The sequence below is a fragment of the Heteronotia binoei genome, chromosome 5 (genome assembly GCF_032191835.1).
Source record: "Heteronotia binoei isolate CCM8104 ecotype False Entrance Well chromosome 5, APGP_CSIRO_Hbin_v1, whole genome shotgun sequence".
Classification (NCBI taxonomy): Eukaryota; Metazoa; Chordata; class Lepidosauria; order Squamata; family Gekkonidae; genus Heteronotia; species Heteronotia binoei.
In genome coordinates this window covers 46,513,363-46,540,858 of record NC_083227.1, presented here as the reverse complement: position 1 = coordinate 46,540,858, position 27,496 = coordinate 46,513,363, and positions in this window count along the sequence as shown.

Genomic DNA, 27,496 nt, shown 5'->3' with positions numbered 1-27,496 from the left:
TTATAGCCTATGAGATTCATAAGAATGAATGGGCCCATATGGTAAGGGTTAGGGTTAGGGTTAGAGCTCAGGACACACTTATGTTTGGGTGAATATTGGGGTTGGGTTTAGGGTTGGGTAAGATGTATTTTTAATATCACACTGAATGGTATACTCTTGATGGGAAAAATTTTTGGATGGTTTTCCATTCTCCATTATAGCCTATGAGATTCATTAGAATGAATGGGCCCATATGGTAAGGGTTAGGGTTCGGGTTAGAGCTCAGGACACACTTATGTTTGGGTGAATATTGGGGTTGGGTTTAGGGTTGGGTAAGATGCATTTTTAATATCACACTGAATGGTATACTCTTGATGGGAAAAATTTTTCGATGTTTTTCCATTCTCCATTGTAGCCTATGAGATTCATTAGAATAAATGGGCCCATATGGTAAGGGTTAGGGTTAGGGTTAGAGCTCAGGACACACTTATGTTTGGGTGAATATTGGGGTTGGGTTTAGGGTTGGGTAAGATCTATTTTTAATATCACACTGAATGGTATACTCTTGATGTGAAAAATTTTTGGATGGTTTTCCATTCTCCATTATAGCCTATGAGATTCATTAGAATGAATGGGCCCATATGGTAAGGGTTAGGGTTAGGGTTAGAGTTCAGGACACACTTATTTTTGGGTGAATATTGGGGTTGGGTTTAGGGTTGGTTAAGATGTATTTTTAATATCACACTGAATGGTACTTGCTTGATGGGGAAAATTTTTGGATGTTTTTCCATTCTCCATTATAGCCTATGTGATTGATTAAAATGAATGGGCCCATATGGTAAGGCTTAGGGTTAGGGTTAGAGTTCAGGACACACTTATGTTTGGGTGAATATTGGGGTTGGGTTTAGGGTTGGGTAAGATGTATTTTTAATATAACACTGAATGGTATACTCTTGATGGGAAAAATTTTTGGATGGTTTTCCATTCTCCATTACAGCCTATGAGATTCATTAGAATGAATGGGCCCATATGGTAAGGGTTATGGTTAGGGTTAGAGCTCAGGAAACACTTATGTTTGGGTGAATATTGGGGTTGGGTTTAGGGTTGGGTATGATGTATTTTTAATATCACACTGAATGGTATACTCTTGATTGGAAAATTTTTTGGATGGTTTTCCATTCTCCATTATAGCCTATGAGATTCATTAGAATGAATGGGCCCATATGGTAAGGGTTAGGGTTCGGGTTAGAGCTCAGGACACACTTATGTTTGGGTGAATATTGGGGTTGGGTTTAGGGTTGGGTAAGATGCATTTTTAATATCACACTGAATGGTATACTCTTGATGGGAAAAATTTTACGATGTTTTTCCATTCTCCATTGTAGCCTATGAGATTCATTAGAATAAATGGGCCCATATGGTAAGGGTTAGGGTTAGGGTTAGAGCTCAGGACACACTTATGTTTGGGTGAATATTGGGGTTGGGTTTAGGGTTGGGTAAGATCTATTTTTAATATCACACTGAATGGTATACTCTTGATGTGAAAAATTTTTGGATGGTTTTCCATTCTCCATTATAGCCTATGAGATTCATTAGAATGAATGGGCCCATATGGTAAGGGTTAGGGTTAGGGTTAGAGTTCAGGACACACTTATTTTTGGGTGAATATTGGGGTTGGGTTTAGGGTTGGTTAAGATGTATTTTTAATATCACACTGAATGGTACTTGCTTGATTGGGAAAATTTTTGGATGTTTTTCCATTCTCCATTATAGCCTATGTGATTGATTAAAATGAATGGGCTCATATGGTAAGGGTTAGGGTTAGGGTTAGAGTTCATGACACACTTATGTTTGGGTGAATATTGGGGTTGGGTTTAGGGTTGGTTAAGATGTATTTTTAATATCACACTGAATGGTACTTTCTTGATGGGGAAAATTTTTGGATGTTTTTCCATTCTCCATTATAGCCCTATGTGATTCATGAAAATGAATGGGCCCATATGGTAAGGCTTAGGGTTAGGGTTAGAGTTCAGGACACACGTATGTTTGGGTGAATATTGGGGTTGGGTTTAGGGTTGGGTAAGATGTATTTTTAATATCACACTGAATGGTATACTCTTGATGGGAAAAATTTGTGGATGGTTTTCCATTCTCCATTACAGCCTATGAGATTCATTAGAATGAATGGGCCCATATGGTAAGGGTTAGGGTTAGGGTTAGAGCTCAGGACACACTTATGTTTGGGTGAATATTGGGGTTGGGTTTAGGGTTGGGTAAGATCTATTTTTAATATCACACTGAATGGTATACTCTTGATGTGAAAAATTTTTGGATGGTTTTCCATTCTCCATTATAGCCTATGAGATTCATTAGAATGAATGGGCCCATATGGTAAGGGTTAGGGTTAGGGTTAGAGTTCAGGACACACTTATTTTTGGGTGAATATTGGGGTTGGGTTTAGGGTTGGTTAAGATGTATTTTTAATATCACACTGAATGGTACTTGCTTGATGGGGAAAATTTTTGGATGTTTTTCCATTCTCCATTATAGCCTATGTGATTGATTAAAATGAATGGGCCCATATGGTAAGGCTTAGGGTTAGGGTTAGAGTTCAGGACACACTTATGTTTGGGTGAATATTGGGGTTGGGTTTAGGGTTGGGTAAGATGTATTTTTAATATAACACTGAATGGTATACTCTTGATGGGAAAAATTTGTGGATGGTTTTCCATTCTCCATTATAGCCTATGAGATTCATAAGAATGAATGGGCCCATATGGTAAAGGTTAGGGTTAGGGATAGAGCTCAGGACACACTTATGTTTGGGTGAATATTGGGGTTGGGTTTAGGGTTGGGTATGATGTATATTTAATATCACACTGAATGGTATACTCTTGATGGGAAAAATTTTTGGATGGTTTTCCATTCTCCATTACAGCCTATGAGATTCATTAGAATGAATGGGCCCATATGGTAAGGGTTAGGGTTCGGGTTAGAGCTCAGGACACACTTATGTTTGGGTGAATATTGGGGTTGGGTTTAGGGTTGGGTAAGATGCATTTTTAATATCACACTGAATGGTATACTCTTGATGGGAAAAATTTTACGATGTTTTTCCATTCTCCATTGTAGCCTATGAGATTCATTAGAATAAATGGGCCCATATGGTAAGGGTTAGGGTTAGGGTTAGAGCTCAGGACACACTTATGTTTGGGTGAATATTGGGGTTGGGTTTAGGTTTGGGTAAGATCTATTTTTAATATCACACTGAATGGTATACTCTTGATGTGAAAAATTTTTGGATGGTTTTCCATTCTCCATTATAGCCTATGAGATTCATTAGAATGAATGGGCCCATATGGTAAGGGTTAGGGTTAGGGTTAGAGTTCAGGACACACTTATTTTTGGGTGAATATTGGGGTTGGGTTTAGGGTTGGTTAAGATGTATTTTTAATATCACACTGAATGGTACTTGCTTGATTGGGAAAATTTTTGGATGTTTTTCCATTCTCCATTATAGCCTATGTGATTGATTAAAATGAATGGGCTCATATGGTAAGGGTTAGGGTTAGGGTTAGAGTTCATGACACACTTATGTTTGGGTGAATATTGGGGTTGGGTTTAGGGTTGGTTAAGATGTATTTTTAATATCACACTGAATGGTACTTGCTTGATGGGGAAAATTTTTGGATGTTTTTCCATTTTCCATTATAGCCTATGTGATTCATTAAAATGAATGGGCCCATATGGTAAGGCTTAGGGTTAGGGTTAGAGTTCAGGACACACTTATGTTTGGGTGAATATTGGGGTTGGGTTTAGGGTTGGGTAAGATGTATTTTTAATATCACACTGAATGGTTTACTCTTGATGGGAAAAATTTGTGGATGGTTTTCCATTCTCCATTACAGCCTATGAGATTCATAAGAATGAATGGGCCCATATGGTAAAGGTTAGGGTTAGGGTTAGAGTTCAGGACACACTTATGTTTGGGTGAATATTGGGGTTGGGTTTAGGGTTGGGTAAGATGTATTTTTAATATCACACTGAATGGTATACTCTTGATGGGAAAAATTTGTGGATGGTTTTCCATTCTCCATTATAGCCTATGAGATTCATTAGAATGAATGGGCCCATATGGTAAGGGTTAGGGTTAGGGTTAGAGCTCAGGACACACTTATGTTTGGGTGAATATTGGGGTTGGGTTTAGGGTTGGGTAAGATGCATGTTTAATATCACACTGAATGGTATACTCTTGATGGGAAAAATTTTTCGATGTTTTTCCATTCTCCATCATAGCCTATGAGATTCATTAGAATGAATGGGCCCATATGGTAAGGGTTAGGGTTAGGGTTAGAGCTCAGGACACACTTATGTTTGGGTGAATATTGGGGTTGGGTTTAGGGTTGGGTAAGATCTATTTTTAATATCACACTGAATGGTATACTCTTGATGTGAAAATTTTTTGGATGGTTTTCCATTCTCCATTATAGCCTATGAGATTCATTAGAATGAATGGGCCCATATGGTAAGGGTTAGGGTTAGGGTTAGAGTTCAGGACACACTTATGTTTGGGTGAATATTGGGGTTGGGTTTAGGGTTGGTTAAGATGTATTTTTAATATCACACTGAATGGTACTTGCTTGATGGGGAAAATTTTTGGATGTTTTTCCATTCTCCATTATAGCCTATGTGATTCATTAAAATGAATGGGCCCATATGGTAAGGCTTAGGGTTAGGGTTAGAGTTCAGGACACACTTATGTTTGGGTGAATATTGGGGTTGGGTTTAGGGTTGGGTAAGATGTATCTTTAATATCACACTGAATGGTATACTCTTGATGGGAAAAATTTGTGGATGGTTTTCCATTCTCCATTATAGCCTATGAGATTCATAAGAATGAATGGGCCCATATGGTAAAGGTTAGGGTTAGGGATAGAGCTCAGGACACACTTATGTTTGGGTGAATATTGGGGTTGGGTTTAGGGTTGGGTATGATGTATTTTTAATATCACACTGAATGGTATACTCTTGATGGGAAAAATTTTTGGATGGTTTTCAATTCTCCATTACAGCCTATGAGATTCATTAGAATGAATGGGCCCATATGGTAAGGGTTAGGGTTAGGGTTAGAGCTCAGGACACACTTATGTTTGGGTGAATATTGGGGTTGGGTTAGGGTTGGGTAAGATGTATTTTTAATATCACACTGAATGGTATACTCTTGATGGGAAAAAATTTTGGATGGTTTTCCATTCTCCATTATAGCCTATGAGATTCATTTGAATGAATGGGCCCATATGGTAAGGGTTAGGGTTAGGGTTAGAGCTCAGGACACACTTATGTTTGGGTGAATATTGGGGTTGGGTTTAGGGTTGGGTAAGATGTATTTTTAATATCACACTGAATGGTATACTCTTGATGGGAAAATTTTTTGGATGGTTTTCCATTCTCCATTATAGCCTATGAGATTCATTAGAATGAATGGGCCCATATGGTAAGGGTTAGGGTTAGGGTTAGAGTTCAGGACACACTTATTTTTGGGTGAATATTGGGGTTGGGTTTAGGGTTGGTTAAGATGTATTTTTAATATCACACTGAATGGTACTTGCTTGATGGGGAAAATTTTTGGATGTTTTTCCATTCTCCATTATAGCCTATGTGATTGATTAAAATGAATGGGCCCATATGGTAAGGCTTAGGGTTAGGGTTAGAGTTCAGGACACACTTATGTTTGGGTGAATATTGGGGTTGGGTTTAGGGTTGGGTAAGATGTATTTTTAATATAACACTGAATGGTATACTCTTGATGGGAAAAATTTGTGGATGGTTTTCCATTCTCCATTATAGCCTATGAGATTCATAAGAATGAATGGGCCCATATGGTAAAGGTTAGGGTTAGGGATAGAGCTCAGGACACACTTATGTTTGGGTGAATATTGGGGTTGGGTTTAGGGTTGGGTATGATGTATATTTAATATCACACTGAATGGTATACTCTTGATGGGAAAAATTTTTAAATGGTTTTCCATTCTCCATTACAGCCTATGAGATTCATTAGAATGAATGGGCCCATATGGTAAGGGTTAGGGTTCGGGTTAGAGCTCAGGACACACTTATGTTTGGGTGAATATTGGGGTTGGGTTTAGGGTTGGGTAAGATGCATTTTTAATATCACACTGAATGGTATACTCTTGATGGGAAAAATTTTACGATGTTTTTCCATTCTCCATTGTAGCCTATGAGATTCATTAGAATAAATGGGCCCATATGGTAAGGGTTAGGGTTAGAGCTCAGGACACACTTATGTTTGGGTGAATATTGGGGTTGGGTTTAGGGTTGGGTAAGATCTATTTTTAATATCACACTGAATGGTATACTCTTGATGTGAAAAATTTTTGGATGGTTTTCCATTCTCCATTATAGCCTATGAGATTCATTAGAATGAATGGGCCCATATGGTAAGGGTTAGGGTTAGGGTTAGAGTTCAGGACACACTTATTTTTGGGTGAATATTGGGGTTGAGTTTAGGGTTGGTTAAGATGTATTTTTAATATCACACTGAATGGTACTTGCTTGATTGGGAAAATTTTTGGATGTTTTTCCATTCTCCATTATAGCCTATGTGATTGATTAAAATGAATGGGCTCATATGGTAAGGGTTAGGGTTAGGGTTAGAGTTCATGACACACTTATGTTTGGGTGAATATTGGGGTTGGGTTTAGGGTTGGTTAAGATGTATTTTTAATATCACACTGAATGGTACTTGCTTGATGGGGAAAATTTTTGGATGTTTTTCCATTTTCCATTATAGCCTATGTGATTCATTAAAATGAATGGGCCCATATGGTAAGGCTTAGGGTTAGGGTTAGAGTTCAGGACACACTTATGTTTGGGTGAATATTGGGGTTGGGTTTAGGGTTGGGAAAGATGTATTTTTAATATCACACTGAATGGTTTACTCTTGATGGGAAAAATTTGTGGATGGTTTTCCATTCTCCATTACAGCCTATGAGATTCATAAGAATGAATGGGCCCATATGGTAAAGGTTAGGGTTAGGGTTAAAGTTCAGGACACACTTATGTTTGGGTGAATATTGGGGTTGGGTTTAGGGTTGGGTAAGATGTATTTTTAATATCACACTGAATGGTATACTCTTGATGTGAAAAATTTTTGGATGGTTTTCCATTCTCCATTATAGCCTATGAGATTCATTAGAATGAATGGGCCCATATGGTAATGGTTAGGTTTAGGGTTAGAGTTCAGGAAACACTTATGTTTGGATGAATATTGGGGTTGGGTTTAGGGTTGGGTAAGATCTATTTTTAATATCACACTCAATGGTACTTTCTTGATGGGGAAAATTTTTGGATGTTTTTCCATTCTCCATTATAGCCTATGTGATTCATTAAAATGAAAGGGCCCATATGGTAAGGCTTAGGGTTAGGGTTAGAGTTCAGGACACACTTATGTTTGGGTGAATATTGGGGTTGGGTTTAGGGTTGGGTAAGAAGTATTTTTAATATCACACTGAATGGTATACTCTTGATGGGAAAAATTTGTGGATGGTTTTCCATTCTCCATTATAGCCTATGAGATTCATAAGAATGAATGGGCCCATATGGTAAAGGTTAGGGTTAGGGATAGAGCTCAGGACACACTTATGTTTGGGTGAATATTGGGGTTGGGTTTAGGGTTGGGTATGATGTATATTTAATATCACACTGAATGGTATACTCTTGATGGGAAAAATTTTTAAATGGTTTTCCATTCTCCATTACAGCCTATGAGATTCATTAGAATGAATGGGCCCATATGGTAAGGGTTAGGGTTCGTGTTAGAGCTCAGGACACACTTATGTTTGGGTGAATATTGGGGTTGGGTTTAGGGTTGGGTAAGATGCATTTTTAATATCACACTGAATGGTATACTCTTGATGGGAAAAATTTTACGATGTTTTTCCATTCTCCATTGTAGCCTATGAGATTCATTAGAATAAATGGGCCCATATGGTAAGGGTTAGGGTTAGAGCTCAGGACACACTTATGTTTGGGTGAATATTGGGGTTGGGTTTAGGGTTGGGTAAGATCTATTTTTAATATCACACTGAATGGTATACTCTTGATGTGAAAAATTTTTGGATGGTTTTCCATTCTCCATTATAGCCTATGAGATTCATTAGAATGAATGGGCCCATATGGTAAGGGTTAGGGTTAGGGTTAGAGTTCAGGACACACTTATTTTTGGGTGAATATTGGGGTTGGGTTTAGGGTTGGTTAAGATGTATTTTTAATATCACACTGAATGGTACTTGCTTGATTGGGAAAATTTTTGGATGTTTTTCCATTCTCCATTATAGCCTATGTGATTGATTAAAATGAATGGGCTCATATGGTAAGGGTTAGGGTTAGGGTTAGAGTTCATGACACACTTATGTTTGGGTGAATATTGGGGTTGGGTTTAGGGTTGGTTAAGATGTATTTTTAATATCACACTGAATGGTACTTGCTTGATGGGGAAAATTTTTGGATGTTTTTCCATTTTCCATTATAGCCTATGTGATTCATTAAAATGAATGGGCCCATATGGTAAGGCTTAGGGTTAGGGTTAGAGTTCAGGACACACTTATGTTTGGGTGAATATTGGGGTTGGGTTTAGGGTTGGGAAAGATGTATTTTTAATATCACACTGAATGGTTTACTCTTGATGGGAAAAATTTGTGGATGGTTTTCCATTCTCCATTACAGCCTATGAGATTCATAAGAATGAATGGGCCCATATGGTAAAGGTTAGGGTTAGGGTTAAAGTTCAGGACACACTTATGTTTGGGTGAATATTGGGGTTGGGTTTAGGGTTGGGTAAGATGTATTTTTAATATCACACTGAATGGTATACTCTTGATGTGAAAAATTTTTGGATGGTTTTCCATTCTCCATTATAGCCTATGAGATTCATTAGAATGAATGGGCCCATATGGTAATGGTTAGGTTTAGGGTTAGAGTTCAGGAAACACTTATGTTTGGATGAATATTGGGGTTGGGTTTAGGGTTGGGTAAGATCTATTTTTAATATCACACTCAATGGTACTTTCTTGATGGGGAAAATTTTTGGATGTTTTTCCATTCTCCATTATAGCCTATGTGATTCATTAAAATGAAAGGGCCCATATGGTAAGGCTTAGGGTTAGGGTTAGAGTTCAGGACACACTTATGTTTGGGTGAATATTGGGGTTGGGTTTAGGGTTGGGTAAGAAGTATTTTTAATATCACACTGAATGGTATACTCTTGATGGTAAAAATTTGTGGGTGGTTTTCGATTCTCCATTATAGCCTATGAGATTCATTAGAATGAATGGGCCCATATGGTAAGGGTTAGGGTTAGGGTTAGAGCTCAGGACACACTTATGTTTGGGTGAATATTGGGGTTGGGTTTAGGGTTGGCTAAGATCTATTTTTAATATCACACTGAATGGTATACTCTTGATGGGAAAAATTTTTGGATGGTTTTCCATTCTCCATTACAGCCTATGAGATTCATTAGAATGAATGGGCCCATATGGTAAGGGTTAGGGTTAGGGTTAGAGCTCAGGACACACTTATGTTTGTGTGAATATTGGGGTTGGGTTTAGGGTTGGGTAAGATGTATTTTTAATATCACACTGAATGGTATACTCTTGATGGGAAAAATTTTTGGATGGTTTTCCATTCTCCATTACAGCCTATGAGATTCATTAGAATGAATGGGCCCATATGGTAAGGGTTAGGGTTAGGGTTAGAGCTCAGGACACACTTATGTTTGGGTGAATATTGGGGTTGGGTTTAGGGTTGGGTAAGATGCATGTTTAATATCACACTGAATGGTATACTCTTGATGGGAAAAATTTTTCGATGTTTTTCCATTCTCCATCATAGCCTATGAGATTCATTAGAATGAATGGGCCCATATGGTAAGGGTTAGGGTTAGGGTTAGAGCTCAGGACACACTTATGTTTGGGTGAATATTGGGGTTGGGTTTAGGGTTGGGTAAGATCTATTTTTAATATCACACTGAATGGTATACTCTTGATGTGAAAATTTTTGGATGGTTTTCCATTCTCCATTATAGCCTATGAGATTCATTAGAATGAATGGGCCCATATGGTAAGGGTTAGGGTTAGGGTTAGAGTTCAGGACACACTTATGTTTGGGTGAATATTGGGGTTGGGTTTAGGGTTGGTTAAGATGTATTTTTAATATCACACTGAATGGTACTTGCTTGATGGGGAAAATTTTTGGATGTTTTTCCATTCTCCATTATAGCCTATGTGATTCATTAAAATGAATGGGCCCATATGGTAAGGCTTAGGGTTAGGGTTAGAGTTCAGGACACACTTATGTTTGGGTGAATATTGGGGTTGGGTTTAGGGTTGGGTAAGATGTATCTTTAATATCACACTGAATGGTATACTCTTGATGGGAAAAATTTGTGGATGGTTTTCCATTCTCCATTATAGCCTATGAGATTCATAAGAATGAATGGGCCCATATGGTAAAGGTTAGGGTTAGGGATAGAGCTCAGGACACACTTATGTTTGGGTGAATATTGGGGTTGGGTTTAGGGTTGGGTATGATGTATTTTTAATATCACACTGAATGGTATACTCTTGATGGGAAAAATTTTTGGATGGTTTTCAATTCTCCATTACAGCCTATGAGATTCATTAGAATGAATGGGCCCATATGGTAAGGGTTAGGGTTAGGGTTAGAGCTCAGGACACACTTATGTTTGGGTGAATATTGGGGTTGGGTTAGGGTTGGGTAAGATGTATTTTTAATATCACACTGAATGGTATACTCTTGATGGGAAAAAATTTTGGATGGTTTTCCATTCTCCATTATAGCCTATGAGATTCATTTGAATGAATGGGCCCATATGGTAAGGGTTAGGGTTAGGGTTAGAGCTCAGGACACACTTATGTTTGGGTGAATATTGGGGTTGGGTTTAGGGTTGGGTAAGATGTATTTTTAATATCACACTGAATGGTATACTCTTGATGGGAAAATTTTTTGGATGGTTTTCCATTCTCCATTATAGCCTATGAGATTCATTAGAATGAATGGGCCCATATGGTAAGGGTTAGGGTTAGGGTTAGAGTTCAGGACACACTTATTTTTGGGTGAATATTGGGGTTGGGTTTAGGGTTGGTTAAGATGTATTTTTAATATCACACTGAATGGTACTTGCTTGATGGGGAAAATTTTTGGATGTTTTTCCATTCTCCATTATAGCCTATGTGATTGATTAAAATGAATGGGCCCATATGGTAAGGCTTAGGGTTAGGGTTAGAGTTCAGGACACACTTATGTTTGGGTGAATATTGGGGTTGGGTTTAGGGTTGGGTAAGATGTATTTTTAATATAACACTGAATGGTATACTCTTGATGGGAAAAATTTGTGGATGGTTTTCCATTCTCCATTATAGCCTATGAGATTCATAAGAATGAATGGGCCCATATGGTAAAGGTTAGGGTTAGGGATAGAGCTCAGGACACACTTATGTTTGGGTGAATATTGGGGTTGGGTTTAGGGTTGGGTATGATGTATATTTAATATCACACTGAATGGTATACTCTTGATGGGAAAAATTTTTGGATGGTTTTCCATTCTCCATTACAGCCTATGAGATTCATTAGAATGAATGGGCCCATATGGTAAGGGTTAGGGTTCGGGTTAGAGCTCAGGACACACTTATGTTTGGGTGAATATTGGGGTTGGGTTTAGGGTTGGGTAAGATGCATTTTTAATATCACACTGAATGGTATACTCTTGATGGGAAAAATTTTACGATGTTTTTCCATTCTCCATTGTAGCCTATGAGATTCATTAGAATAAATGGGCCCATATGGTAAGGGTTAGGGTTAGAGCTCAGGACACACTTATGTTTGGGTGAATATTGGGGTTGGGTTTAGGGTTGGGTAAGATCTATTTTTAATATCACACTGAATGGTATACTCTTGATGTGAAAAATTTTTGGATGGTTTTCCATTCTCCATTATAGCCTATGAGATTCATTAGAATGAATGGGCCCATATGGTAAGGGTTAGGGTTAGGGTTAGAGTTCAGGACACACTTATTTTTGGGTGAATATTGGGGTTGGGTTTAGGGTTGGTTAAGATGTATTTTTAATATCACACTGAATGGTACTTGCTTGATTGGGAAAATTTTTGGATGTTTTTCCATTCTCCATTATAGCCTATGTGATTGATTAAAATGAATGGGCTCATATGGTAAGGGTTAGGGTTAGGGTTAGAGTTCATGACACACTTATGTTTGGGTGAATATTGGGGTTGGGTTTAGGGTTGGTTAAGATGTATTTTTAATATCACACTGAATGGTACTTGCTTGATGGGGAAAATTTTTGGATGTTTTTCCATTTTCCATTATAGCCTATGTGATTCATTAAAATGAATGGGCCCATATGGTAAGGCTTAGGGTTAGGGTTAGAGTTCAGGACACACTTATGTTTGGGTGAATATTGGGGTTGGGTTTAGGGTTGGGAAAGATGTATTTTTAATATCACACTGAATGGTTTACTCTTGATGGGAAAAATTTGTGGATGGTTTTCCATTCTCCATTACAGCCTATGAGATTCATAAGAATGAATGGGCCCATATGGTAAAGGTTAGGGTTAGGGTTAAAGTTCAGGACACACTTATGTTTGGGTGAATATTGGGGTTGGGTTTAGGGTTGGGTAAGATGTATTTTTAATATCACACTGAATGGTATACTCTTGATGTGAAAAATTTTTGGATGGTTTTCCATTCTCCATTATAGCCTATGAGATTCATTAGAATGAATGGGCCCATATGGTAATGGTTAGGTTTAGGGTTAGAGTTCAGGAAACACTTATGTTTGGATGAATATTGGGGTTGGGTTTAGGGTTGGGTAAGATCTATTTTTAATATCACACTGAATGGTACTTTCTTGATGGGGAAAATTTTTGGATGTTTTTCCATTCTCCATTATAGCCTATGTGATTCATTAAAATGAAAGGGCCCATATGGTAAGGCTTAGGGTTAGGGTTAGAGTTCAGGACACACTTATGTTTGGGTGAATATTGGGGTTGGGTTTAGGGTTGGGTAAGAAGTATTTTTAATATCACACTGAATGGTATACTCTTGATGGGAAAAATTTGTGGGTGGTTTTCGATTCTCCATTATAGCCTATGAGATTCATTAGAATGAATGGGCCCATATGGTAAGGGTTAGGGTTAGGGTTAGAGCTCAGGACACACTTATGTTTGGGTGAATATTGGGGTTGGGTTTAGGGTTGGCTAAGATCTATTTTTAATATCACACTGAATGGTATACTCTTGATGGGAAAAATTTTTGGATGGTTTTCCATTCTCCATTACAGCCTATGAGATTCATTAGAATGAATGGGCCCATATGGTAAGGGTTAGGGTTAGGGTTAGAGCTCAGGACACACTTATGTTTGGGTGAATATTGGGGTTGGGTTTAGGGTTGGGTAAGATGTATTTTTAATATCACACTGAATGGTATACTCTTGATGGGAAAAATTTTTGGATGGTTTTCCATTCTCCATTACAGCCTATGAGATTCATTAGAATGAATGGGCCCATATGGTAAGGGTTAGGGTTAGGGTTAGAGCTCAGGACACACTTATGTTTGGGTGAATATTGGGGTTGGGTTTAGGGTTGGGTAAGATGTATTTTTAATATCACACTGAATGGTATACTCTTGATGGGAAAAAATTTTGGATGGTTTTCCATTCTCCATTATAGCCTAAGAGATTCATTAGAATGAATGGGACCATATGGTAAGGGTTAGGGTTAGGGTTAGAGCTCAGGACACACTTATGTTTGGGTGAATATTGGGGTTGGGTTTAGGGTTGGGTAAGATGTATTTTTAATATCACACTGAATGGTATACTCTTGATGGGAAAAATTTGTGGATGGTTTTCCATTCTCCATTATAGCCTATGTGATTCATTAGAATGAATGGGCCCATATGGTAAGGGTTAGGGTTAGGGTTAGAGCTCAGGACACACTTATGTTTGGGTGAATATTGGGGTTGGGTTTAGGGTTGGGTATGATGTATTTTTAATATCACACTGAATGGTATACTCTTGACGGGAAAAAATTTTGGATGGTTTTCCATTCTCCATTATAGCCTAAGAGATTCATTAGAATGAATGGGCCCATATGGTAAGGGTTAGGGTTAGGGTTAGAGCTCAGGACACACTTATGTTTGGGTGAATATTGGGGTTGGGTTTAGGGTTGGGTAAGATGCATGTTTAATATCACACTGAATGGTATACTCTTGATGGGAAAAATTTGTGGATGGTTTTCCATTCTCCATTATAGCCTATGAGATTCATTAGAATGAATGGGCCCATATGGTAAGGGTTAGGGTTAGGGTTAGAGCTCAGGACACACTTATGTTTGGGTGAATATTGGGGTTGGGTTTAGGGTTGGGTAAGATGCATGTTTAATATCACACTGAATGGTATACTCTTGATGGGAAAAATTTTTCGATGTTTTTCCATTCTCCATCATAGCCTATGAGATTCATTAGAATGAATGGGCCCATATGGTAAGGGTTAGGGTTAGGGTTAGAGCTCAGGACACACTTATGTTTGGGTGAATATTGGGGTTGGGTTTAGGGTTGGGTAAGATCTATTTTTAATATCACACTGAATGGTATACTCTTGATGTGAAAATTTTTTGGATGGTTTTCCATTCTCCATTATAGCCTATGAGATTCATTAGAATGAATGGGCCCATATGGTAAGGGTTAGGGTTAGGGTTAGAGTTCAGGACACACTTATGTTTGGGTGAATATTGGGGTTGGGTTTAGGGTTGGTTAAGATGTATTTTTAATATCACACTGAATGGTACTTGCTTGATGGGGAAAATTTTTGGATGTTTTTCCATTCTCCATTATAGCCTATGTGATTCATTAAAATGAATGGGCCCATATGGTAAGGCTTAGGGTTAGGGTTAGAGTTCAGGACACACTTATGTTTGGGTGAATATTGGGGTTGGGTTTAGGGTTGGGTAAGATGTATCTTTAATATCACACTGAATGGTATACTCTTGATGGGAAAAATTTGTGGATGGTTTTCCATTCTCCATTATAGCCTATGAGATTCATAAGAATGAATGGGCCCATATGGTAAAGGTTAGGGTTAGGGATAGAGCTCAGGACACACTTATGTTTGGGTGAATATTGGGGTTGGGTTTAGGGTTGGGTATGATGTATTTTTAATATCACACTGAATGGTATACTCTTGATGGGAAAAATTTTTGGATGGTTTTCAATTCTCCATTACAGCCTATGAGATTCATTAGAATGAATGGGCCCATATGGTAAGGGTTAGGGTTAGGGTTAGAGCTCAGGACACACTTATGTTTGGGTGAATATTGGGGTTGGGTTAGGGTTGGGTAAGATGTATTTTTAATATCACACTGAATGGTATACTCTTGATGGGAAAAAATTTTGGATGGTTTTCCATTCTCCATTATAGCCTATGAGATTCATTTGAATGAATGGGCCCATATGGTAAGGGTTAGGGTTAGGGTTAGAGCTCAGGACACACTTATGTTTGGGTGAATATTGGGGTTGGGTTTAGGGTTGGGTAAGATGTATTTTTAATATCACACTGAATGGTATACTCTTGATGGGAAAATTTTTTGGATGGTTTTCCATTCTCCATTATAGCCTATGAGATTCATTAGAATGAATGGGCCCATATGGTAAGGGTTAGGGTTAGGGTTAGAGCTCAGGACACACTTATGTTTGGGTGAATATTGGGGTTGGGTTTAGGGTTGGGTATGATGTATTTTTAATATCACACTGAATGGTATACTCTTGATGGGAAAAATTTTTGGATGGTTTTCCATTCTCCATTATAGGCTATGAGATTCATAAGAATGAATGGGCCCATATGGTAAGGGTTAGGGTTAGGGTTAGAGCTCAGGACACACTTATGTTTGGGTGAATATTGGGGTTGGATTTAGGGTTGGGTAAGATGTATTTTTAATATCACACTGAATGGTATACTCTTGATGGGAAGAATTTTTGGATGGTTTTCCATTCTCCATTATAGCCTATGAGATTCATTAGAATGAATGGGCCCATATGGTAAGGGTTATGGTTAGAGTTAGAGCTCAGGAAACACTTATGTTTGGGTGAATATTGGGGTTGGGTCTAGGGTTGGGTATGATGTATTTTTAATATCACACTGAATGGTATACTCTTGATGGGAAAAATTTTTGGATGGTTTTCCATTCTCCATTATAGCCTATGAGATTCATTAGAATGAATGGGCCCATATGGTAAGGGTTAGGGTTCGGGTTAGAGCTCAGGACACACTTATGTTTGGGTGAATATTGGGGTTGGGTTTAGGGTTGGGTAAGATGCATTTTTAATATCACACTGAATGGTTTACTCTTGATGGGAAAAATTTTTCGATGTTTTTCCATTCTCCATTGTAGCCTATGAGATTCATTAGAATAAATGGGCCCATATGGTAAGGGTTAGGGTTAGGGTTAGAGCTCAGGACACACTTATGTTTGGGTGAATATTGGGGTTGGGTTTAGGGTTGGGTAAGATCTATTTTTAATATCACACTGAATGGTATACTCTTGATGTGAAAAATTTTTGGATGGTTTTCCATTCTCCATTATAGCCTATGAGATTCATTAGAATGAATGGGCCCATATGGTAAGGGTTAGGGTTAGGGTTAGAGTTCAGGACACACTTATTTTTGGGTGAATATTGGGGTTGGGTTTAGGGTTGGTTAAGATGTATTTTTAATATCACACTGAATGGTACTTGCTTGATGGGGAAAATTTTTGGATGTTTTTCCATTCTCCATTATAGCCTATGTGATTGATTAAAATGAACGGGCCCATATGGTAAGGCTTAGGGTTAGGGTTAGAGTTCAGGACACACTTATGTTTGGGTGAATATTGGGGTTGGGTTTAGGGTTGGGTAAGATGTATTTTTAATATAACACTGAATGGTATACTCTTGATGGGAAAAATTTGTGGATGGTTTTCCATTCTCCATTATAGCCTATGAGATTCATAAGAATGAATGGGCCCATATGGTAAAGGTTAGGGTTAGGGATAGAGCTCAGGACACACTTATGTTTGGGTGAATATTGGGGTTGGGTTTAGGGTTGGGTATGATGTATTTTTAATATCACACTGAATGGTATACTCTTGATGGGAAAAATTTTTGGATGGTTTTCAATTCTCCATTACAGCCTATGAGATTCATTAGAATGAATGGGCCCATATGGTAAGGGTTAGGGTTAGGGTTAGAGCTCAGGACACACTTATGTTTGGGTGAATATTGGGGTTGGGTTAGGGTTGGGTAAGATGTATTTTTAATATCACACTGAATGGTATACTCTTGATGGGAAAAAATTTTGGATGGTTTTCCATTCTCCATTATAGCCTATGAGATTCATTTGAATGAATGGGCCCATATGGTAAGGGTTAGGGTTAGGGTTAGAGCTCAGGACACACTTATGTTTGGGTGAATATTGGGGTTGGGTTTAGGGTTGGGTAAGATGTATTTTTAATATCACACTGAATGGTATACTCTTGATGGGAAAATTTTTTGGATGGTTTTCCATTCTCCATTATAGCCTATGAGATTCATTAGAATGAATGGGCCCATATGGTAAGGGTTAGGGTTAGGGTTAGAGCTCAGGACACACTTATGTTTGGGTGAATATTGGGGTTGGGTTTAGGGTTGGGTATGATGTATTTTTAATATCACACTGAATGGTATACTCTTGATGGGAAAAATTTTTGGATGGTTTTCCATTCTCCATTATAGCCTATGAGATTCATAAGAATGAATGGGCCCATATGGTAAGGGTTAGGGTTAGGGTTAGAGCTCAGGACACACTTATGTTTGGGTGAATATTGGGGTTGGGTTTAGGGTTGGGTAAGATGTATTTTTAATATCACACTGAATGGTATACTCTTGATGGGAAAAATTTTTGGATGGTTTTCCATTCTCCATTATAGCCTATGAGATTCATTAGAATGAATGGGCCCATATGGTAAGGGTTATGGTTAGAGTTAGAGCTCAGGAAACACTTATGTTTGGGTGAATATTGGGGTTGGGTCTAGGGTTGGGTATGATGTATTTTTAATATCACACTGAATGGTATACTCTTGATGGGAAAAATTTTTGGATGGTTTTCCATTCTCCATTATAGCCTATGAGATTCATTAGAATGAATGGGCCCATATGGTAAGGGTTAGGGTTCGGGTTAGAGCTCAGGACACACTTATGTTTGGGTGAATATTGGGGTTGGGTTTAGGGTTGGGTAAGATGCATTTTTAATATCACACTGAATGGTATACTCTTGATGGGAAAAATTTTTCGATGTTTTTCCATTCTCCATTGTAGCCTATGAGATTCATTAGAATAAATGGGCCCATATGGTAAGGGTTAGGGTTAGGGTTAGAGCTCAGGACACACTTATGTTTGGGTGAATATTGGGGTTGGGTTTAGGGTTGGGTAAGATCTATTTTTAATATCACACTGAATGGTATACTCTTGATGTGAAAAATTTTTGGATGGTTTTCCATTCTCCATTATAGCCTATGAGATTCATTAGAATGAATGGGCCCATATGGTAAGGGTTAGGGTTAGGGTTAGAGTTCAGGACACACTTATTTTTGGGTGAATATTGGGGTTGGGTTTAGGGTTGGTTAAGATGTATTTTTAATATCACACTGAATGGTACTTGCTTGATGGGGAAAATTTTTGGATGTTTTTCCATTCTCCATTATAGCCTATGTGATTGATTAAAATGAACGGGCCCATATGGTAAGGCTTAGGGTTAGGGTTAGAGTTCAGGACACACTTATGTTTGGGTGAATATTGGGGTTGGGTTTAGGGTTGGGTAAGATGTATTTTTAATATAACACTGAATGGTATACTCTTGATGGGAAAAATTTGTGGATGGTTTTCCATTCTCCATTATAGCCTATGAGATTCATAAGAATGAATGGGCCCATATGGTAAAGGTTAGGGTTAGGGATAGAGCTCAGGACACACTTATGTTTGGGTGAATATTGGGGTTGGGTTTAGGGTTGGGTATGATGTATTTTTAATATCACACTGAATGGTATACTCTTGATGGGAAAAATTTTTGGATGGTTTTCCATTCTCCATTACAGCCTATGAGATTCATTAGAATGAATGGGCCCATATGGTAAGGGTTATGGTTAGGGTTAGAGCTCAGGAAACACTTATGTTTGGGTGAATATTGGGGTTGGGTTTAGGGTTGGGTATGATGTATTTTTAATATCACACTGAATGGTATACTCTTGATTGGAAAATTTTTTGGATGGTTTTCCATTCTCCATTACAGCCTATGAGATTCATTAGAATGAATGGGCCCATATGGTAAGGGTTAGGGTTAGGGTTAGAGCTCAGGACACACTTATGTTTGGGTGAATATTGGGGTTGGGTTAGGGTTGGGTAAGATGTATTTTTAATATCACACTGAATGGTATACTCTTGATGGGAAAAAATTTTGGATGGTTTTCCATTCTCCATTATAGCCTATGAGATTCATTTGAATGAATGGGCCCATATGGTAAGGGTTAGGGTTAGGGTTAGAGCTCAGGACACACTTATGTTTGGGTGAATATTGGGGTTGGGTTTAGGGTTGGGTAAGATGTATTTTTAATATCACACTGAATGGTATACTCTTGATGGGAAAATTTTTTGGATGGTTTTCCATTCTCCATTATAGCCTATGAGATTCATTAGAATGAATGGGCCCATATGGTAAGGGTTAGGGTTAGGGTTAGAGCTCAGGACACACTTATGTTTGGGTGAATATTGGGGTTGGGTTTAGGGTTGGGTATGATGTATTTTTAATATCACACTGAATGGTATACTCTTGATGGGAAAAATTTTTGGATGGTTTTCCATTCTCCATTATAGCCTATGAGATTCATAAGAATGAATGGGCCCATATGGTAAGGGTTAGGGTTAGGGTTAGAGCTCAGGACACACTTATGTTTGGGTGAATATTGGGGTTGGGTTTAGGGTTGGGTAAGATGTATTTTTAATATCACACTGAATGGTATACTCTTGATGGGAAAAATTTTTGGATGGTTTTCCATTCTCCATTATAGCCTATGAGATTCATTAGAATGAATGGGCCCATATGGTAAGGGTTATGGTTAGAGTTAGAGCTCAGGAAACACTTATGTTTGGGTGAATATTGGGGTTGGGTCTAGGGTTGGGTATGATGTATTTTTAATATCACACTGAATGGTATACTCTTGATGGGAAAAATTTTTGGATGGTTTTCCATTCTCCATTATAGCCTATGAGATTCATTAGAATGAATGGGCCCATATGGTAAGGGTTAGGGTTCGGGTTAGAGCTCAGGACACACTTATGTTTGGGTGAATATTGGGGTTGGGTTTAGGGTTGGGTAAGATGCATTTTTAATATCACACTGAATGGTATACTCTTGATGGGAAAAATTTTTCGATGTTTTTCCATTCTCCATTGTAGCCTATGAGATTCATTAGAATAAATGGGCCCATATGGTAAGGGTTAGGGTTAGGGTTAGAGCTCAGGACACACTTATGTTTGGGTGAATATTGGGGTTGGGTTTAGGGTTGGGTAAGATCTATTTTTAATATCACACTGAATGGTATACTCTTGATGTGAAAAATTTTTGGATGGTTTTCCATTCTCCATTATAGCCTATGAGATTCATTAGAATGAATGGGCCCATATGGTAAGGGTTAGGGTTAGGGTTAGAGTTCAGGACACACTTATTTTTGGGTGAATATTGGGGTTGGGTTTAGGGTTGGTTAAGATGTATTTTTAATATCACACTGAATGGTACTTGCTTGATGGGGAAAATTTTTGGATGTTTTTCCATTCTCCATTATAGCCTATGTGATTGATTAAAATGAACGGGCCCATATGGTAAGGCTTAGGGTTAGGGTTAGAGTTCAGGACACACTTATGTTTGGGTGAATATTGGGGTTGGGTTTAGGGTTGGGTAAGATGTATTTTTAATATAACACTGAATGGTATACTCTTGATGGGAAAAATTTGTGGATGGTTTTCCATTCTCCATTATAGCCTATGAGATTCATAAGAATGAATGGGCCCATATGGTAAAGGTTAGGGTTAGGGATAGAGCTCAGGACACACTTATGTTTGGGTGAATATTGGGGTTGGGTTTAGGGTTGGGTATGATGTATTTTTAATATCACACTGAATGGTATACTCTTGATGGGAAAAATTTTTGGATGGTTTTCCATTCTCCATTACAGCCTATGAGATTCATTAGAATGAATGGGCCCATATGGTAAGGGTTATGGTTAGGGTTAGAGCTCAGGAAACACTTATGTTTGGGTGAATATTGGGGTTGGGTTTAGGGTTGGGTATGATGTATTTTTAATATCACACTGAATGGTATACTCTTGATTGGAAAATTTTTTGGATGGTTTTCCATTCTCCATTATAGCCTATGAGATTCATTAGAATGAATGGGCCCATATGGTAAGGGTTAGGGTTCGGGTTAGAGCTCAGGACACACTTATGTTTGGGTGAATATTGGGGTTGGGTTTAGGGTTGGGTAAGATGCATTTTTAATATCACACTGAATGGTATACTCTTGATGGGAAAAATTTTACGATGTTTTTCCATTCTCCATTGTAGCCTATGAGATTCATTAGAATAAATGGGCCCATATGGTAAGGGTTAGGGTTAGGGTTAGAGCTCAGGACACACTTATGTTTGGGTGAATATTGGGGTTGGGTTTAGGGTTGGGTAAGATCTATTTTTAATATCACACTGAATGGTATACTCTTGATGTGAAAAATTTTTGGATGGTTTTCCATTCTCCATTATAGCCTATGAGATTCATTAGAATGAATGGGCCCATATGGTAAGGGTTAGGGTTAGGGTTAGAGTTCAGGACACACTTATTTTTGGGTGAATATTGGGGTTGGGTTTAGGGTTGGTTAAGATGTATTTTTAATATCACACTGAATGGTACTTGCTTGATTGGGAAAATTTTTGGATGTTTTTCCATTCTCCATTATAGCCTATGTGATTGATTAAAATGAATGGGCTCATATGGTAAGGGTTAGGGTTAGGGTTAGAGTTCATGACACACTTATGTTTGGGTGAATATTGGGGTTGGGTTTAGGGTTGGTTAAGATGTATTTTTAATATCACACTGAATGGTACTTTCTTGATGGGGAAAATTTTTGGATGTTTTTCCATTCTCCATTATAGCCCTATGTGATTCATGAAAATGAATGGGCCCATATGGTAAGGCTTAGGGTTAGGGTTAGAGTTCAGGACACACGTATGTTTGGGTGAATATTGGGGTTGGGTTTAGGGTTGGGTAAGATGTATTTTTAATATCACACTGAATGGTATACTCTTGATGGGAAAAATTTGTGGATGGTTTTCCATTCTCCATTACAGCCTATGAGATTCATTAGAATGAATGGGCCCATATGGTAAGGGTTAGGGTTAGGGTTAGAGCTCAGGACACACTTATGTTTGGGTGAATATTGGGGTTGGGTTTAGGGTTGGGTAAGATCTATTTTTAATATCACACTGAATGGTATACTCTTGATGTGAAAAATTTTTGGATGGTTTTCCATTCTCCATTATAGCCTATGAGATTCATTAGAATGAATGGGCCCATATGGTAAGGGTTAGGGTTAGGGTTAGAGTTCAGGACACACTTATTTTTGGGTGAATATTGGGGTTGGGTTTAGGGTTGGTTAAGATGTATTTTTAATATCACACTGAATGGTACTTGCTTGATGGGGAAAATTTTTGGATGTTTTTCCATTCTCCATTATAGCCTATGTGATTGATTAAAATGAATGGGCCCATATGGTAAGGCTTAGGGTTAGGGTTAGAGTTCAGGACACACTTATGTTTGGGTGAATATTGGGGTTGGGTTTAGGGTTGGGTAAGATGTATTTTTAATATAACACTGAATGGTATACTCTTGATGGGAAAAATTTGTGGATGGTTTTCCATTCTCCATTATAGCCTATGAGATTCATAAGAATGAATGGGCCCATATGGTAAAGGTTAGGGTTAGGGATAGAGCTCAGGACACACTTATGTTTGGGTGAATATTGGGGTTGGGTTTAGGGTTGGGTATGATGTATATTTAATATCACACTGAATGGTATACTCTTGATGGGAAAAATTTTTGGATGGTTTTCCATTCTCCATTACAGCCTATGAGATTCATTAGAATGAATGGGCCCATATGGTAAGGGTTAGGGTTCGGGTTAGAGCTCAGGACACACTTATGTTTGGGTGAATATTGGGGTTGGGTTTAGGGTTGGGTAAGATGCATTTTTAATATCACACTGAATGGTATACTCTTGATGGGAAAAATTTTACGATGTTTTTCCATTCTCCATTGTAGCCTATGAGATTCATTAGAATAAATGGGCCCATATGGTAAGGGTTAGGGTTAGGGTTAGAGCTCAGGACACACTTATGTTTGGGTGAATATTGGGGTTGGGTTTAGGGTTGGGTAAGATCTATTTTTAATATCACACTGAATGGTATACTCTTGATGTGAAAATTTTTTGGATGGTTTTCCATTCTCCATTATAGCCTATGAGATTCATTAGAATGAATGGGCCCATATGGTAAGGGTTAGGGTTAGGGTTAGAGTTCAGGACACACTTATTTTTGGGTGAATATTGGGGTTGGGTTTAGGGTTGGTTAAGATGTATTTTTAATATCACACTGAATGGTACTTGCTTGATTGGGAAAATTTTTGGATGTTTTTCCATTCTCCATTATAGCCTATGTGATTGATTAAAATGAATGGGCTCATATGGTAAGGGTTAGGGTTAGGGTTAGAGTTCATGACACACTTATGTTTGGGTGAATATTGGGGTTGGGTTTAGGGTTGGTTAAGATGTATTTTTAATATCACACTGAATGGTACTTTCTTGATGGGGAAAATTTTTGGATGTTTTTCCATTCTCCATTATAGCCCTATGTGATTCATGAAAATGAATGGGCCCATATGGTAAGGCTTAGGGTTAGGGTTAGAGTTCAGGACACACGTATGTTTGGGTGAATATTGGGGTTGGGTTTAGGGTTGGGTAAGATGTATTTTTAATATCACACTGAATGGTATACTCTTGATGGGAAAAATTTGTGGATGGTTTTCCATTCTCCATTACCGCCTATGAGATTCATTAGAATGAATGGGCCCATATGGTAAGGGTTAGGGTTAGAGCTCAGGACACACTTATGTTTGGGTGAATATTGGGGTTGGGTTTAGGGTTGGGTAAGATTTATTTTTAATATCACACTGAATGGTATACTCTTGATGGGAAAAATTTTTGGATGGTTTTCCATTCTCCATTATAGCCTATGAGATTCATGAGAATGAATGGGCCCATATGGTAAGGGTTAGGGTTAGGGTTAGAGCTCAGGACACACTTATGTTTGGGTGAATATTGGGGTTGGGTTTAGGGTTGGTTAAGATGTATTTTTAATATCACACTGAATGGTACTTTCTTGATGGGGAAAATTTTTGGATGGTTTTCCATTCTCCATTATAGCCTATGTGATTCATGAAAATGAATGGGCCCATATGGTAAGGGTTAGGGTTAGGGTTAGAGTTCAGGACACACTTATGTTTGGGTGAATATTGGGGTTGGGTTTAGGGTTGGTTAAGATGTTTTTATAATATCACACTGAATGGTACTTTCTTGATGGAGAAAATTTTTGGATGTTTTTCCATTCTCCATTATAGCCTATGAGATTCATAAGAATTTATGGGCCCATATGGTAAAGGTTAGGGTTAGGGATAGAGCTCAAGACACACTTATGTTTGGGTGAATATTGGGGTTGGGTTTAGGGTTGGGTATGATGTATTTTTAATATCACACTGAATGGTATACTCTTGATGGGAAAAATTTTTGGATGGTTTTCCATTCTCCATTACAGCCTATGAGATTCATTAGAATGAATGGGCCCATATGGTAAGGGTTAGGGTTAGGGTTAGAGCTCAGGACACACTTATGTTTGGGTGAATATTGGGGTTGGGTTTAGGGTTGGGTAAGATGTATTTTTAATATCACACTGAATGGTATACTCTTGATGGGAAAAAATTTTGGATGTTTTTCCATTCTCCATTATAGCCTATGAGATTCATTAGAATGAATGGGCCCATATGGTAAGGCTTAGGGTTAGGGTTAGAGCTCAGGACACACTTATGTTTGGGTGAATATTGGGGTTGGGTTTAGGGTTGGTTAAGATGTATTTTTAATATCACACTGAATGGTACTTTCTTGATGGGGAAAATTTTTGGATGGTTTTCCATTCTCCATTATAGCCTATGAGATTCATTAAAATGAATGGGCCCATATGGTAAGGGTTAGGGTTAGGGTTAGAGTTCAGGACACACTTATGTTTGGGTGAATATTGGGGTTGGGTTTAGGGATGGGTAAGATGTATTTTTAATATCACAGTGAATGGTACACTCTTGATAGGGAAATTTTTTGGATGGTTTTCCATTCTCCATTAAAGCCTATGAGATTCATTAGAATGAATGGGCCCATATGGTAAGGGTTAGGGTTAGGGTTAGAGCTCAGGACACACTTATGTTTGGGTGAATATTGGGGTTGTGTTTAGGGTTGGGTAAGATGTATTTTTAATATCACACTGAATGGTATACTCTTGATGGGAAAATTTTTTGGATGGTTTTCCATTCTCCATTATAGCCTATGAGATTCATTAGAATGAATGGGCCCATATGGTAAGGGTTAGGGTTAGGGTTAGAGCTCAGGACACACTTATGTTTGGGTGAATATTGGGGTTGGGTTTAGGGTTGGGTAAGATGCATTTTTAATATCACACTGAATGGTATACTCTTGATGGGAAAAAATTTTCGATGTTTTTCCATTCTCCATTATAGCCTATGAGATTCATTAGAATGAATGGGCCCATATGGTAAGGGTTAGGGTTAGAGCTCAGGACACACTTATGTTTAGGTGAATATTGGGGTTGGGTTTAGGGTTGGGTAAGATCTATTTTTAATATCACACTGAATGGTATACTCTTGATGTGAAAAATTTTTGGATGTTTTTCCATTCTCCATTATAGCCTATGAGATTCATAAGAATGAATGGGCCCATATGGTAAGGGTTAGGGTTAGGGTTAGAGTTCAGGACACACTTATGTTTGGGTGAATATTGGGGTTGGGTTTAGGGTTGGGTAAGATGTATTTTTAATATCACACTGAATGGTATACTCTTGATGGGAAAAATTTGTGGATGGTTTTCCATTCTCCATTATAGCCTATGAGATTCATAAGAATGAATGGGCCCATATGGTAAAGGTTAGGGTTAGGGTTAGAGCTCAGGACACACTTATGTTTGGGTGAATATTGGGGTTGGAGTTAGGGTTGGGTATGATGTATTTTTAATATCACACTGAATTGTATACTCTTGATGGGAAAAATTTTTGGATGGTTTTCCATTCTCCATTACAGCCTATGAGATTCATTAGAATGAATGGGCCCATATGGTAAGGGTTAGGGTTAGGGTTAGAGCTCAGGACACACTTATGTTTGGGTGAATATTGGGGTTGGGTTTAGGGTTGGGTAAGATGTATTTTTAATATCACACTGAATGGTATACTCTTGATGGGAAAATTTTTTGGATGGTTTTCCATTCTCCATTATAGCCTATGAGATTCATTAGAATGAATGGGCCAATATGGTAAGGGTTAGGGTTAGGGTTACAGCTCAGGACACACTTATGTTTGGGTGAATATTGGGGTTGGGTTTAGGGTAGTTTAAGATGTATTTTTAATATCACACTGAATGGTACATTCTTGATTGGGAAAATTTTTGGATGTTTTTCCATTCTCCATTATAGCCTATGAGATTTATTAAAATGAATGGGCCCATATGGTAAGGGTTAGGGTTAGGGTTAGAGCTCAGGACACACTTATGTTTGGGTGAATATTGGGGTTGGGTTTAGGGATGGGTAAGATCTATTTTTAATATCACACTGAATGGTATACTCTTGATGTGAAAATTTTTTGGATGGTTTTCCATTCTCCATTATAGCCTATGTGATTCATTAGAATGAATGGGCCCATATGGTAAGGGTTAGGGTTAGGGTTAGAGTTCAGGACACACTTATGTTTGGGTGAATATTGGGGTTGGGTTTAGGGTTGGTTAAGATGTATTTTTAATATCACACTGAATGGTACTTGCTTGATGGGGAAAATTTTTGGATGTTTTTCCATTCTCCATTATAGCCTATGTGATTCATTAAAATGAATGGGCCCATATGGTAAGGCTTAGGGTTAGGGTTAGAGTTCAGGACACACTTATGTTTGGGTGAATATTGGGGTTGGGTTTAGGGTTGGGTAAGATGTATTTTTAATATCACACTGAATGGTATACTCTTGATGGGAAAAATTTGTG